The sequence below is a fragment of the Passer domesticus genome, chromosome 10 (genome assembly GCF_036417665.1).
Source record: "Passer domesticus isolate bPasDom1 chromosome 10, bPasDom1.hap1, whole genome shotgun sequence".
NCBI lineage: Eukaryota > Metazoa > Chordata > Aves > Passeriformes > Passeridae > Passer > Passer domesticus.
The window spans coordinates 1,024,955-1,044,604 of NC_087483.1; the positions used below are offsets into that span (position 1 = coordinate 1,024,955).

Here is a 19,650-nt window from a genome sequence, read left to right on the forward strand (position 1 = left end):
CTTGCTGAATTTTGTATCACTTTTCTAAACTTCAGTGCTATACAACATTGGCACTGCTTTTCTGTCTGGCTCCATCTGTCCTTTCACTCCATCTGAGATATTTAACTTCAGTGTACAGAGGATTTGGCTTCTCAGCCCCTGCCAGCTTTTCTCCAGGAGCCATAGGTGCTTTGCTCTTCCCTGCTGCTTTTCATGCTCCACAGAAGGGCACAGTTTTTGAGCCAGCCTTTGGCTTAATAGCCAAAACATCCCTCTGTGAAGCATGAAAGACAAGAGAGAGCAGCGGGGCAGCCCCAAGAGACAGATGGAAAAGAAGCTGACTTGGTGAAATCAGCAGCCAGGCTGTGCCCCACCTCACACAAACAAACCTGGCCACAAAGAGCAGCTCAGGACAGCTCTCAGGCTTGAAATCCTGCTGCTGAGCTTGGAGGGAAGAGCAGCTGGAGCTCCCTGGGAAGCCACTTTGGGCCAATGTCCCTCCCAGCTGTGCCCCACAAGGGCATTCACAGGGGCTGACTCACGCCCCTTGTCTGTGGAGGTGCCACCCTGCTTCACACCAAACCATCTGACTCACACGGGACAAGTCTAGCAGAGTGGCAAAACCTCTCATGTCTTTACTGTTCTTAGTACCAGACAGTAGTTACAAGATTTTCCAAGTCTGTGTAGATGATATAACTATACTTAACTGGGGCCTCTTTGTGATCACATGTCAATTGGATAAGCTAAAAACCCACCAAAGTACAAAGCAAAAGGTCATCTTACTGTGGCTTGTTCTGTTTGCTTTGGTTAGCAGTCAGATCAGAACTTTGGCTAGTGGAATGGCCATTTTGAAACACATATCTCTATTCAAATCAATAAATTATAACAAGAGTACTCTCCAGCTTCTCATATTCAAGTATTTTTACAACTCTTAAATTGAGTTGCCTTTGTCCACAATAATGGGTTTTTATTGCTTATACAATTCAAAGTGTGTGTCACCTTGGTCCAGAAAATGCTATGGACTCCTCAGTAAAAAAAAAATTGAATTATTAAGAAGCAGAAGCTCCTTCTTCCTTCTCTTCCTTCTCTTCCTTCTCTTCCTTCTCTTCCTTCTCTTCCTTCTCTTCCTTCTCTTCCTTCTCTTCTTTCTCTTCCTTTCTTTTTCTGTTTCTTTTTATCCTAACCAAACTGAAACCACTGGCCAGAGGAAAACAAATTTTAAAAATGGAATAGTAACAGAAATGGTTGATGTAGAAGGCCTTTATTTCCCTTTCATGCATGAAAAGCATGATAAATACCACAAGCATATGTTTTGCAGCACACTCAATTGTTGTCTTCATGGACTCTCATTCTATTCCTTTGGTTGTATCTTTCAGAACACCTTGAGACTAATTATTATAAGTAAATATTACAATATGTGAATTTCCTCTGTAATAGAGGGTTTCTCTATAAGTTTTCACACTGCAGCACAATAAATGCATTTTAAAAATGCCATGGAGGAATGAGGTCAGCTGTCAATATATTATGAAGAGAGTGAATTCTATGCACAGGTCTTACTGCATTAATTAAGATAACACAGGGATATGATTGTAAACTCTTTAGATACATGCTGCCTTCTATCAGCTGTCATCTGAGAAACTGGTTGGTAGATTATCCTGAACATAATGTCAAGGTTTTTAATCAAAACATTTTCCCTATTCAGAAGAAAATCATATAATGGCATTAGCAAAAGTAGTTGAATTAGATCTGTAGAGAGAAGGATGTTGTAGAAAAGGGTTGGGAAAAAGGTAATAACAGGCCTAGCAAGTGGAGGTACAGGAACAATGGATTGAATTATAGCACAGAAGGCAAGCTGTTCTCTTTAATCAGTAGTGGGTGACCCTCTGTAAAACCTCCTGTGTCCAGTACAATTTAAAACTCAGAAACCACCTCGTGTGTCTGAGACTTTCCCAGTGGAGAAAAAACCCTATATTCTTGGCTACCACAACAACAGAGTTGTTTTGACAGGCTCAGCAGGCTCAGAGTGTGGCTCTGCAGAACGCCTGGGTGCACAGGGTGCTTTGCCCACAAAAGCTGAGGGAGAGGCTGGGGAAACACGACGCAGAGTGCTGAATGGGTATGTCAGAGCCAGACTGTACAGGTGTGGATGTTTATGGGTGTTCATGCAAAAGAAAAGGGATTCCTGGAATGGCAAACATGCTGGAAGCACTGTGTGTAAACTCCTGGCTGGCTCAGTGCTGGTCCCTGAGGGGTGCTGGAAAGGATTCCAGACTTGGAGACCTTTGATCTGTCTCAGTCCAAGGTGACTGACTTGTACCAGCTCCCTACAGAGAGCAAAAGGCTGAAAGCCTGGCTGGTGTGTTCAGCAGCAGATGGAGGCTACAAATGTCTTCTCTATCACTAGGAAGGAGTGTTCCTCTGCTTTGTCCAAATGCAACTGATATAAGAGTTCTCATGGTTCTCTGTCACTGGACAGAACTGCAAACTTTCGTTTCAGCACGTACATGCAGCCTGATTTTTATTTTATTTTATTTTATTTTATTTTATTTTATTTTATTTTATTTTATTTTATTTTATTTTATTTTATTGTCAATAGCAGCATTCAGGACTGGCTTTATGATTTCTGACTGAGGACCCTAAGTAAGTTTCCAGAATTGGAAGTGTTCAAACCACATCTCCTCTAGCCCATGCACAGAGGGAGGGGAATCGAGTGTGTCCTGCCCACAGTGCAATTTTAACTAGAAATCCTTTTCTCCATGGGTAGTATGGACTCCCAGAGCAGGTATTCAAAGCTCATGCTTGCTGGGGTTAACCTGAACATTTGCACAGGAAGGAATAAAACTACTGCCAAGTGGTTTGTGGAAAGCCCACCAGAACATGGTGAGATTGTTCTGCTGTCCTTGTGCTGAAGACCTTTGTGTTCCAGGCACAGGAATTGTAATTTCAGCTACCTGGAAACACAAGACAGTGGCTCGTGGCATGTGAGTGGCTGTTTAGCAATGCAGCCTGCTGTGAGCACTTCAGGTCTCTCTTCCAGACTCTGCACTCTTGTGGTACCAAATCCTGCCCAAGGAAAGTGCAGCAGCACTCAAACTGCAGTGTGGGGGTGTCTGGTGCTGCCTGTGCTCCAGAATTTCAGCTGTGCTCTCAGTGCTTGATAGGAGACAGAAACCCTGGGGGCTCAGAGACACTCAGCTTGTCCCTCAGGTGATGTGGAACAGAATATTCCTAGGAATAATGTCAAGCTGGAGAGGAAACATTTCTGTCAGCTCTTTCCATGCCCCAAAGAAGCCACAAATCCCCATTCTTCCACACTGCAAGCAAGGAGAAAAGAGCCAAAACATGTAAGATCATCAAACTGGTTTAGCTGCAGAATGAGAAGGAGATAGATAAGACACATTATCATTTCTATTTTAAAAAGTTGGAAGAGTTTGCAATGGTAGGGTGTGGGGTGACACCTGGAAAAAGAAATCATAATCCCTTCTGTTTTTCCCACACCACTTAGGTGACTGGAAGTGGTCAGCACCACTGAGTTTGTCATATTCCATAGAGCAATAGTTGGAAATTTTGTTTAAATCTGAAGCTAGCTCAGAATGTTTAATTTGAGCAAGTGTGTTTTGTGGTCAGTTATAGTATTTTAGTGCTTTTTACATAAACAGCTTCCTCAGTTTTAAAATGAACTTGCCCAGATACCAAAAACGTTGTCTTCTCCTGTGATATGTGAGGATGCAGTTCTTGTTCTAAACTTCAGTTCCTGGCAGCAATGCTTTTACAGCCAGCTGACATGGCACACATCTGCCCTTCTATAGCATTTATCCTTAAAAAAACCCTCCAAGAAATCTCTGGAGGAATTTATTACTGAATAATAATGGTTTCTGAAGAGAGGGAGTGGAGGTATAATTAGAAGTGGAAACACTTGAAGCAAGATCTCTAGAATCTACTGTTTCCTACTGTAATCTCACTTAGGAAAGCATCTGAAGTGCGTGCTTGAATCTCAGTAACTACACAAGCAATAAACACATTTCCTAAGAAAGAAGGATTGGCTCATGTACTGAAAATGTGGTGAATATTTTGAAGAACCATGTTCTGTATTAGATCAGTGACAGAAATTATGGTAATATGACAACTCTGCTTTACAGACTCTTTCTTTCCCTGTCAGTCTATGACTTTCATTATATTATCTTTTTGTCTTTCACCTGTTTCTTCAAATTGCATGGCTTACTCCTAGGACATAGAATAATCTTATTAGGCATGGAGAAAAGCCTTGTCACAAAGAAAAAGGTGCTGCTCTTTTAAAACATTGGTCTGGAAAAAGATGATACAGACTGATGGAATTATTTTCTAAGCTCTCCATTGTCTTATTTATGCACACATCATTTTTATATCTATTGTTTGTTGGCTCCTTAAGTTACAGTAATTTCTTTAAGACATTGCTTAAGATGGATGTAGTGTGAAATGTGTATAAAATAGTTTTCCAAAGTGGATAACAAAATGTCCAAATATTGTTTCAAGTAAGCAGTAAAATATCTAAAGCCATGCCATAAATACTGCATTAAAAGTGAGCTTTCTTCAAACCTTTTGGCATAAAAACATCATAACATCCTGCCAGGAAAAAAAAAAAAAAGAAAAAAAAGGAATAATTAAACCTGATTTGGAGCATCATAGGAGACAGGGCTGGGAGCTGGGTAGAAATTCTCTCTCCAACCAATTTCCTGTAACTCCACAATGCAATTATGTGTGACAAAAAGGATTATTCCCTGGACCAGGTGTATTTGGTAGCTTATGGTGAGGTCTGAATACCTGCCATAAAATTGCTGCTTTTGGCCAGTTTCTGTTGCAGTAGATATTCCCAAATCTGGAATATCCAGAAGATTGAAGGTGCCTTCCAATTTCCCCAGTGGCTGGTGATGCTGTCTAGCACACTAGCCTTGCTGAAAGGTGTTTGCTTGGTTTTAACAAGGAGATTCTCCGGGAGCTTTGGTGAGAAAGATACTGGTTGTTTTCTTCTCTTCTGGTTTATTCTTTCTCCTGTAGATAAGAAACGAACAGTGTTTTTGTGTGTCTTCAGATAAGTTGATGGGGCAGAGTGGGCATTTTAGGGCCCCACACACATCCTAGAGATTTGTAAACAAGAACATGTGTGACAACTGTATGATAGAATGACATCTTTCTTTTCACATGGTCTGCTTTCCCTTCCTGTGTGAACTGCAGTCTTCACTGTATTTGCTTTTTTGCTTTGTTCTGAATGTCACCACGTACCACGAGCACTCCTTGGATGTCACCCTACGGGGGTCATGCAATTAAGCTGTAATTGAGCAGCTGCACATCCATGGGAGGCTGTAGGGATACTCTGAAAATGTATCAGAGCAAACCAATGGACAGTTGTTTCCCTTGGTTGGAAACTGCTATGCATTGATTTGAGCAATAATCCATGCCATGACACATATCAAGGACATTGGAGCTGTTGCCAGTCATTAAAAAGCTCCAGATTCCTGTAGGATTATTTTATATATCATATGAGAATACAGAGAAGTAATATTACATCACTTTTTGTTAAAATTTCCCATGAAAATCAGACCATTGTTCTTCTTGGCTGGGCTTTTTTAAAGGATGAATAGTTTTATAAAAAAAAAAAAAAGTATTTCCCCCACATATAAAACTAATTTCAGTGGAAAGTTTTTTCAATTATTGATACACTTGAATGGTGTTACACTGGATTTGCATGAATTTAAATTAAATCAGAAACCTTCCAAAACACAACTCATTGACTTTGCCTTCAGAGCTTGCTTGAAAGGTGTTGACATTGGCCTATAGGAAGGTAAAGAATTATGGTTAAATTAATGATGTAGTGATAAATTTTTATTTCCCCTTCAGTATTTTTAATAATCTGAAAACATTTAATGGGTATTTTGTGAGCTACCCATTAGAGATGTGAAATAAACCAGCCCTAATCCAAATTTACAGAAAGAAGCACAGTTATTTCAACAAATAAACAGGAAATAAGTTTGTACTGTTAGCAGCAAATCCAGCCTTGTGAAGCAAAATGTTTCTCCAGGACAATTCCAGGTGGCCATAATCAGTGGCAAATTTGTTTTGGTGTTTGAGAAACCAACATCTCAGTAATTCAAGTATTTGTCAAGTACAGCTCAATAGAGAAACTCAACATAGAGATAAAAAGTACAGCACTTGCATTAGGTTTTTTTTTTTTTGTCTGAGAATAGTTTATTCATTGCTGAAGGTTTCCATTTCTAAATTTAGCAAGTTAGGTAAAAAACCCAACAATAATAGTATAGTACAAATGGAGAATTTTTAATTTTTATTCAGGGGAAATTGCATTTGCATGTAACGAAAAACAACACCTCACCAAAAAAATCTGGATGGTTTAGGATGAATTGGGTAAAATCAACTAGCAATGGAAACATGAATTTTCTGCAGGAGGAAAAAAAAGTAGTTTTATTTTGATAAATATTTCGATAAAATGAAGGCAATCTGAATTTCACTTCTTCCAGCTACCCCAGGCTTTCATTGCAGGGCCTGTCAGCTGAAGGGAATGGTGTTTTCCTAGGACCAGAATATTTTCTCTGCAAGTGTGTCTGCAGAGATGCAGGAGCTATCTGAGGCTCCACTTCCATGGCTGTGTCATTTAACCACGAGAACAGACTCTTACCAGGGAGAATTGCCAAGGCTTGCTCCTTCATTGCTGCAGGCACCTGCAGAAATGGTAGTGCAGTGCATGGAATGCTCTGATCCCTGCAATACAGAGCCACTCTCACAAGAAAATAGCTCCAGTGAACAAGGACAAGTGGAAGGAAGGGCTTGACAATCCTGACCTACCAGTCTCAGAAAGAATCAATCTGATTTTGAACTCCAGCGTGCAAAACTGGCACAAATATCAGCTCACATCTTTAAAAAGTCTTCATAACATGCAAATCCCAATTAGTCCTCACTGAGGAAAAGGCAGAGCTAAAATAGATTTGCCTACATTTTTAATTATTATTATTAAATTTACAGAACTTATGCTGACCAGCATATATTTCCTGTGAAATGTGCAGATGATCTACATGCACACACTGAGGGAGGATTTTCCCCAAGGAATTATATCAAGTTTTATTGTCTGAAAACAGATGTAGTTATCTCTTACACTACTGAGTAGTTTCAAAGGAGCAAGCAACACAGATTGGGTGACTTTCTAGCCCCTTAGCACAGGCACAGGAAAGGGACACCTCTCTGAAGTCATGGGTCATACCAGCACATAATTTCACTTGCTTGAAAGCCCGAAGCCAAGGTCAAGATACACCAGTGTTATTCAAACCTTACTAACAACAACATTGAAAACACTTTGCCAGGACTCTGCTTCAAAATATTTCCGGCATATTTCTGCCTAGAACATCTTCCTCTGTCCCATTTATCTGTTTAACACACTCTGCTGATTTCTTTCCCATCAGACCCTGAGAAGCCTTTCCCATTCCTGTTGTATCAGTACCTGGACATCACCTTCTATGCAACTTAAAGATTTTAATAATAATAATATGTAATATAATATAATTATTATATTGTAATATTATGCATTTTTAAATAATAATAGTATGTACTTTTCTACCTTCTCCTACCTTTGGTGACTAGTTAGCAAAATATTATCTGTTATCAGCCCACCTTCTTCTTGTAATTAAGCTTGCAAGGAGGTTTTATTCCTCTGCCTGTGATGAACTTTGGTGCCCTAAATTTAATTTCTTTTCATAATCCCTACAGTAGCAAGCAGCACAGAGAAGTTTAACTAATAAAATGTTGGAACTTTGGAAGCAACAAGAACTTGGCAGAAACACCCATGGGATAAGATAAATTATCGTGTTTAAAAACAAACAAGCAGGCACTATAAGCCTCAGTAGGGCTGTGAGCAGTGCTGGCTTTCCATTGCAGAGCCTTGCTGGCTTTTAGAAGAGGGATGAGGGGTGCAAAGGCAGCAGTAAAAGCCATGTGGTGGCTTCTGTCTGTTCTCTTCCTTCCTTCTCAGCAATCCAAGTCACCAGGTGCTGCAGAGCACCCTGCAGCAGCCCCTCCTGCAGGGACAGGCACAGGCAGCAGAAAGCTGCTTTTCCTTGGATTCAGGCTCAGAATTCTTTGTGTGGGAGCCCTGAACTAGCCTGTAGAACCAAGTGGTCAGGGAAGAGACACTAGAAATCCATCCCAGTTTCTGATGTCAAGCTTGATTCTTTCATCTGCAAAGCAGGATGGAATATCATTTCAAAATATGCAAAGCTGTTGCTTTGGAATGATGTCTTCACATCTGCCTTTGGATGGGGAACTTAGTAAATAAATCTGAAGGCAGCACTGAAAAAATGGGAGTCCCTAACCACTCTCAGCTTTGCCACTGTACTTCAGCAGTGCAAAACACTTAGAAAATATCACTTATAGATATGGTTTATTGCACTTAGAAATATGGCTTATACAATGTGAATTTTGTCCTGGTGTTCAGGGTCACAACACTGAATTTTACTTAAATATTTCAGTTACTCTTGTATCCCTCTTCTTTTACCCAAAGGCATTCACTGAACCAAGGTGGTGTCACATTTTTAGCATTGCCCTTTAGAAGCTGAATGAACTTTAAAAGCAGCTTTTTATTTTCTCACTGAAACTAAATAGGCTACATCCTGAAATTTTAAACCACTTAAAATTGGCTCATAGATAAACCTTTTATTTATTACTTATATATTAGTTATTTATATTGTATAGTACAACGGTGTGAGTATGACTTTAGTAAAAAACTGCACTCCTATCATAGAATTATTTCTCAAGCTCAGGAACAGACTCACAGCAGAAGAAAGCCTTAGGGTCTATCAGGTAACAACCAAATGTAAAAGCAAACATCAGCTTCTCTAGAAGTGAGGTGCACGACTGCCTTTGAGAGAAAGATCATCCTACACTCACAGCGAGATGTTCTCTTTCTTTTTGGTAATTGACAGTAAAAAGAAGTGCTGGAGTACCTGGTGGATGAAATAAGGGGCTGACAGTGGGAGGAGGGAACAGTGGTTGTTTACTGGGGCTAGAAACACTCGTACGAGGTGCAAACCTCATCCAGCAGCAGGAATACTTGCTACATGAACAAGATTTACTGACAGACTCCATCTGTGCCTTCCCACCAAACAAGGTCACTCAGTCAGATCCTAGGAAGCCTAATGAGCAAAGTTGCCAAGTCTCTGCAGTGATAATGGAGGCTTGCTCTGACTTACGCCTCAGGCACTTGCAATATTTTTAGTACTGGAAAATAAAACAGGGTAGAGGAAAAAAGGTCATAATTTTTATCAAACCAGTCCCCCTTGAGAAATATCAGTGTGCGTGCCTGTGCATGAACATACCTGGGTATTTTTTCTTTCTTTTCCTGGTGATTTGCAGTTTACTTTACTCTTGAGGCACTCCTTCATCTTGGGATTCATCCTGGCCATTCATCTCACATCTGCACCTTGGTTATGGAAACATCACTGTGGTGGTACCATGCCCCTTCCTTACAAAAGGCTGTATCAACAGCATGTGTGGTGGCTCCAGAGCTGAGGGAGAGGCTTTAGCCATGGATTTTTGATGTTCATCAATTTTCTGCCTGGAGTTTCTGTGATACAGTCTGGTCAACTTACAGGAAATATTGTGGTAAGGGACAAAAATAAATTTAGAGCATTGCACAGGCCCAGAAAAAAAGTCTCTGCTAAGAACTTTTAGTATTCACAGCTGATTTGTTCCTGTAGACAAGCTGATAGTTAAACCAAAACAACTGAACCGCAAGTACCCTGAATCCCTTGTTTGATCTAGGATCTATTCATGTTTATCTGCTTTTGATAGGAATATCTGGTGCAGTGTATGTTTCCAGTGTATGTTTTTGCACTGCCTGCAAAAAATTAGCCCCTTATTTGACTTCTTAGTGAGTAAAAGAATTCTTGTCTAAATCTGTGAGATGGCATTAAGGAGACCAAAACCATCATGTAAAACAGTGGAAGAAGACGAGAAATTTAGATGGACAGTCAGTGAAGTTTCTCAGTGCCATCCTTTAGTGCGGGATGGAATGTTTCTGGAATGAAATAGTGCTTCTTGTGGTGAGAGATGTGTTGCAATGTACGGCTGTCAGAGTCTTAGTATGGAGAAGATGTGGAGCAGATCTTCTGGAAATGGCTTTACCCTGCAGAATCCATTCTGTGTCACCTTCTGACAGGATTCTGTTCTGCCCCTGAGTCAGTGTAAACTAACTCAGGTCCTAATATCTCACATACAGAAAACTTCTTCACAGGATGGGGAGTCACATTTTCTCTTGTGTGCCTTCGCACTCAATGTATACAACAGGACATTGCCAAATTGCACACCTGGTGATCAGAATAGAGCATTAATTTAAAAGTTCTAGGGGATAAGCTTCCAGGAAAATGCACATGCACAAGTGAATATTTCCATATTCTGGAGGAGATGTCTCTACAATTGCCAAGGGACTCTGCATAGTGACACTGGCACTCAGTTGCCTTGTAAAATACAATGGTAAGAGATGTCTTTCTGCAGTGATATAACATCACTGACTGTGGTAGAAGTAGATCTACAAGTGGAAAAGACATGAAAATTTTAATTCTGAGTTGAAGAATACACCAAGATTATGAATTAAATTTTTATTTATTGCTTAACTTACAAAGACACTGTAGCTCAGGCTCTGCAAATATCCATTTTCCAGCAGTGAGTGCAGACTGGAAATGCAGAACTTGGTGTTAAGCCCAAGGCTTTTTGGGATATCTGTCCAAATTTCCAGTGTAGGATGTCCTGGATTGCCCACAGCTTTCAAATGGCCCCTGAAGTTTGCTGTAAGCAGTGCCAAGGCTTTTTTTAGCAATACTCACACTTCTAAATCCCAGTTACAAGTGGGGGGTAACTAGTTTAGCAATATGAGCTATATGGAGGTAGGAATTGATGTTTTTCCCCTTATTCTCTGTTGTTTTCTGCCATCTGACAGACTTATAAAATGACAGCTCTGCCCATATATTCAAAAACATATCTAATAATATAATGACTTACCTAATAATCAAAAAGTCCTTTCTATTGCCTGAGAGATGTAATGAAATGTTCTGACGGGTGGGGGTGGAACAGTATGAAATCTCCAAACTGACAGCAAGCATGGTATTAGTTCCCATAAGACAGAACAGCACAGATGTGCACAGAACAGCACATCACCCTGCACACACACTAAGGAGAAATGAAGTTTAAGGTGCAGTCTCTCAGCTCTTCTCCCTAAAGAGCAGGTACTTGTTCCCTGAAATCCTTGTCCCTCCGTTCCCCAGTTAACTCTGGCACACCACACAGTATTTCACAGCTGAAACTCAAAGCAGCTCTGTCCTGGCTGTGCACAGATCTTGAGGTGCACTGACAGCTTCACCCTCAGGCACCGGAATTGCCAAAAACCTGAAGTTTTTTTCTCTCCCGTCCCATCACATTTCTGCTGGTAATTATTTTTATTTCTTTTCCCTTCTGACCTTGCCCACAGCCATGCTTGGCTCCATGCTGTGTGTACCAGTGTTCTTTTCCAGCCAGGCCACCTCTCATCTCCCTCTGCCCTCACACCTCACCTAGGTCAGCCTAAGCCCAAGCTTTAGGTCAGATCTAAGCCCTGGCTTATCTGTTGCTCCACTGCAAAAACAAGACAAGAACTGTGTGGGAAGTGGATTCGTAAAGAATTCTCAAAACCTGGCAGAAAGCTCGCACAGTCTTGTACATCTCTGTGCAAACACTGAGTTAAGGTGTGATGACTTAGGAAGCCGTATTTCATCAATTAAAATGCTTGTAAACACTTTTCAGCCTATTAGCTTTTACAACACAATGCTTCTAACACCAATCACCTATATTTTTACCTCAGGTGATCCTACTACAATCCATCTTTCACAGTTCTAATTCTCTAAAATATCTAGTCTTTTCACAAGGGCATATTTTGAAACTTATTAAACTTATGAAACTTATTAAAAGTTATTTCTTGTTCAGTCTCTCTCTCAACAATGTCATCTCTATTCTAGAGCCTTCCTAAACCAACACACCTTATCTCAGTGTTTACATACAGATGTACAAGACTATGTGAACTTTCTATCAGGTTTTGAGAATTCTTTACAAATCCATTTCCCACAGAACTGCACCTTGAGTGTGGGATTCCAGGCACTTCTCATAGCTGTCTCACCAAAACTGGCTGTCTGGGCTTAAAAAACACCAGTTTATTGGGTCTTCCTGGAAAATGGGTGATATTTTGAAAAAGTATTAACTCTGGCTTTCTCTAAAACATTATTTGTGTTGGATTTTCCTTTATTTTGCAGTTTTCTTTAGCTTTTATAGTTTTGCATGGCCAAAAAAAATAAAGGAATTATCTCAGATGGCTGCTCTGACGCTGGATGGGAGAGCAAGTCATTTTTCTATAATATGTATTTCATGAAGCTCCTCTCCTGACCCATATTATTCAGTTATTCATTAAAGCTAAAGGATTGTGTATGCTTTTCCTTTGTTGTTGTTTGGGTGTTTTTTTAAGAAAAAAAACAAATATTTTATACATTATAATCAAAATTTAATTTAATTTTATTTATAATTAAAACCATGTCTTAAACTGAAAGGAAAGTTGGTGCCTGAAAAAAACAGTTCAAAATATGTTTTGCTATAGAACCTCTTTACAACAGCAGTGTTGACTTGTAAGAAATTATATGTGTAATCAACAACAAACCTTTTGTGTACATCTTACAATGCAAAGAAACCCACTTACAGAGATCCACAGATGAAGCTATTAGGAAGCATGGATGCAGATGTTGTATTGAACAGCCTTGCACAAATAAAAGGAAGTAAGGGATACAAGAAGCTTCAAGTACTCACTGTGAATAAATTGCATCTAGAAAGACTTGCCACTGGGTAACACAAACCCATATGACATGACTATAAAGAGAGATGAACCTTTTCTTTGGGATCTTCCCATGTCTCTCGTTTAACCTTTCAGTTAAAGATGTTTTAAGCTTGAGCAGCTGTCAATGCAACATTAATATGTGAAAGAAATAGAATGAAACATTCCAGACTTCCTGCAGAGACAGTAATTTGCTGGCTGTTCCCTCTCAGGCTTTCATGGTCCGGTGCCCAGGTGTCCTGTCCTGGAGCTCCCTGCCACGCTCACCGAGGGCTGCATTTCCACTGAGCTTTATCTCAGCCTGATAAAATTGTAATTCTTGATGAGGTTCAGCCAGGCATGCCCTAGGAACTGCAGAAAAGGATGGGGAAGAGTCAGGGAAAGGCAAAGACAGGCAACACTTCTGTCCATTAGTCATAGGACAACTCTTTCATTTCAAGGGAGTTGTTCTGATACAGCTCTGCTCAGCACTGAACAGAGGGTGATTAATGTTTAATTAGTTACAATGCACCTTTTCTAGCAATTAGTGAACACCTCCCCCAGTGATTGAGACCATCTCAGGGTCTGAGACTGGGTTTCCATCACCACCCCAGCACCTGTCTGCTTGTTGCAGCTTGGTTTGGAAAATCACCCACATGAAGAAATGTCCTTCTCTTTGCCAGCTGGGCTCCAGAGGGTTTAACCAACCACTAATAGGACCCCTCATCTGCTGAGTTTTTGCTCATTCATGGTCCTGCCTCCCACCACAAACAAAGCACATATGGAAACCTCTACTGGGATTACTCCACTTGTGTCACTCAAAAGGCACTGACAGTTCCAGTGCCTCAAACAGTGTCCCATACCGTGTTTCCACGCAGGGAAAAGCTAATAATTATAGCAGTGACTCTTTCTGTGACTGGGTAATATGTACAGGGTGTATGATCCATTTCTCTAAAAGAAAAAAAAAAAAGTACTTTTATATGGCAGCATTGGCAGTGAAACTGATTTTTAACAAGTACTTCAGGGATTCCAGATGTCACTTGACAAGTTGAGCAAAAGTGCTAGCTTTTCCATCAGTCTGTAACAAGTAATCATCTAACAGTTGCAAGATTACTCAAGTGGCTCTAAGATTATTTTTGCAGCCAATTTCAGTCCATGGAATTGTAGAAATAGTCCCTGTCATGGTTTGACCCTGGCACAATGCCAGGGCCTTTATGAAAGGTGTATTTTCAAAATGCTTATTGTGAGATGTGACTCGGAAACAGAACAAAGCAGGTTTTAACTTGGGGATGGAGGGAAAAACACAACACTTTAATAATCTACAACACAGAAACATAAGGGAAAAAGAAAAAAACCACACACAACAATCCACAATGGAACACCTCCAAAACACTCCTCCTCCCCCCACCCCTCTAACACTCAATCCCCTCTAACACTCAATTCTCAGTCCAATACCCTCCTTCACACAACCGCCCCCAGTTCATCAGGAGAGAGGAGTCTCCCTCTTGCACCATGGGCCTCCCCTGGAAACACAGTGGAACCTCCTGGGCTTCCATGTCACACGTGGCAGCTGCCCAGAGAGAAGCTGCTGTGGTGACCATCTTCCTTCCATGTCCAGTGCTCTCACCACCGCCCATGGACCCAAATGCTCCTTAGGTCCTTTTAAGAATGCATTGCCCAGTTCCAAGATGTGGCAGCCTCTCACCATTTGGGACACCTGTCCCCCCCCCATATTTTTACTCTCCTGGGGCCTGGTTCTCGGGAACAGAGATCTTTCACTGAAGGCAGAGGGCTCCACCACACCCTCCCCCTCAGTCTCTGTTCCCTCTACTTCTCCTTCTTGGCTTCGGGCCAACTGCCTCCCCCAAGGTGCATTCTCTGACATCTCGGAAGAAATTGGTTTCGCCCGTGGCTACGTAAAGAGAAAAGTTCAGCCAAAGCCACTCCAATCATCTCCTCCATCTAGGGCACTCTCATCTACTAGCATTTTCTTCAACTACTCAAACCTTTCCTTCTTTCCCATCCTCCGTCCCCTCTTAATCCTCAGCTGGGGAGGATCAGTGTTTTTACAGCTTCCATTGTTTCAATACCAAAAGAGTTAAAAGCTCAGCCCGGTCTCCCAGCGGCTGGGCACCTTGCCCCCCCCACTTCTTCTCCTGGCCATGGTGCCAGCACAAGATACCAAATTTCAAGCCAGCACAGTCTCTATCACTCTCTCCTGGGGGGGGCTGCCCAAACATCCCAGGTCTCCTCCACCCTGCACCTTGCAGGGCTCCGGCCTCCCTCCCCACAGGCCGCACGGCCTCCCCTGCCCCACCCAGACACAGCTGGGCAGGGAGAGGTCAGACCAGCTCACCAGCCGCATCCAAAGAGGGAGTTTCTGCGGGACTGCTCTGCTTTTAACCCCTGTGTGTTCTCAGAGGTGTATCCAAATCCCCAGTGGCCACACTAGGTACCAATTTCAAATCTGGCCACTGATTGGTTTGACCACGACTTTTCCAGAAACTCACTTCCGGGTCAAACCAAGACAATGCCTAATATCTAATCTAAACTGTGTTATTGAAAGAATTGCTATGAAGGTTGTAGATCATCTGTAGGTCAAAGCACTGATTGAAGTCCTGAGGCCTCAACACCAGGCCCTGTGTGAGGCCTGAACACCAGGCCCTGGGCCAAAGCTGACCTCTTGATGAACCTTCCAACCAAAGGTTATCTTTGCATCTGCTCATTAATGAATTATTATTAGCAGTATGATCTCTGTACATTTTCACTGGTGAAATGTGGATTTACCTGTGCATTTAAAAATCAGACAAGGCCCCAGTCTGGCCTTGTTTGGGGCTTAATGATCAAAGTCACCTCCCTTGGTTCCTCCTTGAGCCCTGGCCAGGCTTTGGGAGGAACCCAAGAGGAGGATGAAACCAGATGTTCCTGCACTAGAAGTGCTGTCAGTTTGTTCATTCAGCACTGTCAGAGCTGGGCCCTCTCACAGTGAGGTTGGAGCCTCACCTGTGGCTGGAGGCACCTTCAGGAATTCCCAGTGTCCAGGAGTGGCTCTGCAGCCCTTGGCTGTGACAGCTTCCCCCAGCTGCTGTGTGGATCTGGGGGATGGCAAAGCCTGAGGGGAACTGGTGCTGGATCTTTCTTAATCACTGCTGCAATCTTTGATCTTTGGTGGTGATGATTGAGTGCATTGCTGAGCTGCTCCTATTGTAATTATTTTCAAATAATTATGTGCTTTACTTTTGTAATTTTTGCAGATTTACCTTATATAAATGACACAATTCCTTCAGTTGGTGTCTGTGTCTTTGGTGCTGACCCTGCCCATTGGCAAAACTGACCCTGTGGGCTCCACAGAACCAAGGGGCCATTGTGACACTGCAGGGCCTTGTGTGACCAGGGGACCATGGTGACCCTGTGGGGTTTAATGGAACCAAGGGGCCATTGTGACACTGGGGGCCTCATAGAGTCACAGAGACCATTCTGACACTGTGGGGACTTGTGGGGACAAGGGTCCATTATTTTCCTCTCCCTGGCACTGCCCAGTTCAGCCTTTCCCTGCCCCTGCCCCAGCCCAGCAGAGCAGCAGAGTCAGGTCTGGCCCTGCAGCAGGAACTGGCGGCACTGGAGGTCAGGGACAGCCACTCTGGGTCTGGAATGCTCAGCAGATGCTCAGCTCGGGCAGCTCCTGCAGCCCCAGGGCCAGCCCTGCTGCCCAGCCCAGCAGCAGAGTTGGCCCCGGGGCTCCTCAGGCAGCTCCTGCTGGCCCAGGGACAGGGCAGCCTCTTGCCAGGGCTCCTCTGCACACCCACGGGCTCCTGCTCTGCTCCTGGCCCATGCCAGCTGCCACCAGAGCCCTTCCCAGGGGAACACGTCTGTGCTGGCCCCAGCAGCCATTGCTGCAGCCCCTGCCCTGCTGCCCAGAGCCCCGAGCTGGGGCTGCTGCTCTGCAGAGCACGGGGGCTGTGCTGCCCGGGGCCCTGGGCTGCCTCTGCTGGGCTCTGCTGCTCAGCCTGGCACACAGAGGCAGCTGATGGTGCTCCCTGCACTGACCCCCTCCCACACAGGCTCTTGCAGGGCATGGAGGGGGCTCAGAGGTGCCTGCCTTGTGCCAGGGCTGCCAGAGGGGCTTGGGGCTGCCCTGGATCCTCCTGGGGGAGTTCCCTGAGGGTCAGAGGAGTCAGTGCCCAGACTCCTTTCCCTGGGCCTGCTGTGTCCCTGGGCTGCAGAGCTCTCCTGACTCACAGCAGACATTCAGTCCTTGATCTCGCGGTGACCCCAGCCTGGCCAGGCCTGTGCCCAGTGAGCTCCACTCCCTGCTGGTCCCTGGCACACCCTGTCCCTGCAGGTCCCCTGTGTTCTCCTGGCAGCTCCCAAGGTCCTCCAGACAAACCTTCCCCTGCCATCAGCCCTGGCACAAGCTGCAGAGCCCCTGGAAGGCTCAGCACAGACCATTCCCCATCTGATGGGCACTGGCCACCAACAAGCAAAACCTGACCCAGACCTTAGTCCCCTGAAGGCCCCAGTGAGACCCTGATCTCATTCCACTGAGCCCTGGGAGAACAAGGAACACAAGGAGCCTCTTGAGAGTCCTGAGAGTGACTCTGGAGGGGAGCAAAGCCTTCCTGCCCTGCGCTCAGGAGATGCCCTTTGCTGGTGGAGCTGCTGTGCTGGAGCCCAGCTGTGTCCCAGCAGTGCCCATGGCCTGTCCCTGCCTGAGGGCACAGCACGGACACGCAGCAGGACAGTGGCCAAGCTGCCAGAGCACTCCGGCCTCGCACCCACAGCAGGGCTGGGAAGGGGAGTGTGGAGCTGGGAGGAGCAGATGTGGAAAGAGCCAGGGCCATTGTCCCTGGCCATGCTGCTGTGCTGGGAGCCCCTTCCCTCCACCTCTGCTCACAGGCACTGCCCCTGCAGAGCCAGAGAAGGGCTGAGGAAATGCCTTGGACACACAGCTCAGGGCAGACACTGGTTATTATTCAAATGCATACGGAACAAGCCTCCTGAAAGTCTTTATGTTGCAAAAGAAAAGCAGATGTTAATGTAGAAATGCTAAGAGTATTACTCCAGTAATTTATAAAAACATTATGACACTGTAAAAATAATAAGAAAAGGTCCCAATGACAAAATGGACAAATAGGAGAAAAAGGGCAAGATTGTAAAGAGTTACCTTCTGTAGGTTGTGAGCAGAAAAAAGAGAGTTTATTGCTTCTGAAAAGATAGAGTCATTCTTTTCCTCAGGGCATCCTTGAGCTCCTGGTTCCTCAGGCTGTAGATAATGGGATTCAGGGCTAGTGGCACCACTGAGTACAGAACTGAAAGGGCCACATCCAGGGATGGGGAGGAGATGGAGGGGGGCTTCAGGTGAGCAAATGTGACAGTGCTGAGAAACAGAGAGACCACAGCCAGGTGAGGGAGGCAGGTGGAAAAGGCTTTGTGCCATCCCTGCTCAGAGGGGATCCTCAGCACAGCCCTGAAAATCTTCACATAGGAGAAAACCATGAACACAAAACAGCCAAATAGCAAACAGACACTAACTGCAATAAGCCCCAGCTCCCTGAGTTGAGATTTGGAGCAAGAGAGCTTGAGAATCTGTGGGATTTCACAGAAGAACTGGCCCAGGGCATTTCCATGGCACAGGGATAGGGAAAATGTATTGGCCGTGTGAATCAGTGGATAGAGAAAGGCACTGGCCCAGGCAGCTGCTGCCATGTGGGCACAACAGCCCTGGCCCCTTGTCCCCATGTCAGGCTCTGGGCTGGATCCTGTGCAACATCCTTTGCTGGAGGCTGTGGCTCCAGGTGGAGTGGGGGGATACCAGGGGACAGGGACCCTGCTGGGCATGAACAGCATTGGACTTGTTGGGAGAAACTGTGAGGGGGAGCTGGGGCAGAGTGAGTAACCCGGTGACCTCACACAGCCCTCCTGGGATGCCACACAGCCCATCTGGGATGTCACAGCTGGCTCTGAGATGTCACAGCCCGTTCTCTAATGTCACACAGCTGGTCTCTGATGTCACAGCCAACTCTGTGATGTCATAGTCTGCACTGTGATATCAGACCTCTGATCTGTGATGTTACAGTCTGCCTGTGAAGTCACAGAGATGGCCTGTGATGTCATAGCTTCTCAATGACATCACATAACCCACTCTGTGATGCCATAGCCCATTCTGTGACCTCATGTTCCCAGATGATCAATTGTCTACACCAGGTGAGCTGACACCTGGAGCTTGTTCTCCAAAATCCCAGGCCTATGGAAACCATATAATGCCCATTGTGTGAGGAGGGGAACTGGAAGCTCACCAGCCTCAGTGTCCTGCCAGCTCAGCCAGGCCCACTGGAACATTGGGGTCCACAACCACCAGGGACCACCAGAGAGACCCCCAGGAGAGTAGGGGAGGGGAAATACGTAAGTGATTTTGGGAAAATTATTATCAGATGTATATTTAGTCTGGGACAATCAATGAATATCTATGCAAAATACAGTATATAAAAAAGAAACTTTCCTGTACTCAGCATGCACGGCTTTGGGAGAAACCATTCCCAGTGCATCCAGCTGAATAAAGAATGCTGCTTCTCAATGCTACATTGGTGTTAAGGAGTTTTCTATTTTACTGAATTTTCGGTAACACTCCCACCTCCAAGGAAAGCTCTGTTGTCTCCTGCTGTTCACAAATAGAGAAGGGCTGGTGGCAGATGTAGTTGTCGGAGTCTGCCGGGGGTACAGTGACCATGAAATAATCAAGTACTCAATATTCTGTGAAAGAAAGAGGGGCAGCAACAAAACTTCTACACTGGAATTAGGAAGGGCAGACT

At 44.1% G+C, this 19,650-nt stretch overlaps 2 long non-coding RNA genes across 2 annotated transcripts; one reads left to right on the forward strand and one right to left on the reverse strand.

Moving 5' to 3' along the window:
* Positions 1-10,373: 10,373 nt before the first annotated feature.
* LOC135308428 (uncharacterized) lies at positions 10,374-15,183 on the reverse strand. The gene is made up of 2 exons (XR_010368858.1): positions 11,014-15,183; positions 10,374-10,800 (listed from the first exon to the last, which is right to left on the reverse strand). It is a non-coding gene; the product is annotated as an uncharacterized LOC135308428 (long non-coding RNA).
* Positions 15,184-15,965: 782 nt separating this feature from the next.
* Positions 15,966-19,420, forward strand: LOC135308434 (uncharacterized). The gene is made up of 2 exons (XR_010368864.1): positions 15,966-16,465; positions 19,025-19,420. It is a non-coding gene; the product is annotated as an uncharacterized LOC135308434 (long non-coding RNA).
* Positions 19,421-19,650: the final 230 nt, after the last annotated feature.